The following is a 501-nucleotide window of genomic DNA, read 5'->3' as shown; positions in this document are numbered from 1 at the left end:
ATTCCAATACTGGACAAATTCAAACCAATTTGTCCAATTTCATTTCCCAACAGTTAGTAGGTAGATTTAGTCTGCGGATGAGACCCTGGGAAAATCTTTGTATGAAAGCTTCATGTCAGCTCTGGAAATCACCACTTCCTGGCCAATGTATTCTTATTAATAATGTATTTTACATATAATGAATTCATTATCAAGTGTGTGTGAAAGGAAAGAAACTTTGCTGTATAATTGCTATAAACTAGTGATCAGCAAAAACACAGAAAAAACTGACACATGAGTTAGTGTATTCTACCATCCAGTTCTGTTTTATGAATTTTAAAAATTTAAACTGCCTGTCAGTATTTTATTTCAAAACGATCTGGATTTTGGTTATAAATCAGCAATATATTTTAGTCTAAATGTAATGAAATTTGAAAATAGGATAACAAAAAAGCTACATAAGTTTAATATGTTTGTTAATTTCTCAGCTATTTTTTGGTAGCATAATGCAATCTCCTTTTA

This window comes from Callithrix jacchus, chromosome 4 (genome assembly GCF_049354715.1).
Source record: "Callithrix jacchus isolate 240 chromosome 4, calJac240_pri, whole genome shotgun sequence".
NCBI lineage: Eukaryota > Metazoa > Chordata > Mammalia > Primates > Cebidae > Callithrix > Callithrix jacchus.
The sequence above is the reverse complement of the archived record's forward strand: the minus strand, read 5'-3'. Positions refer to the sequence as shown.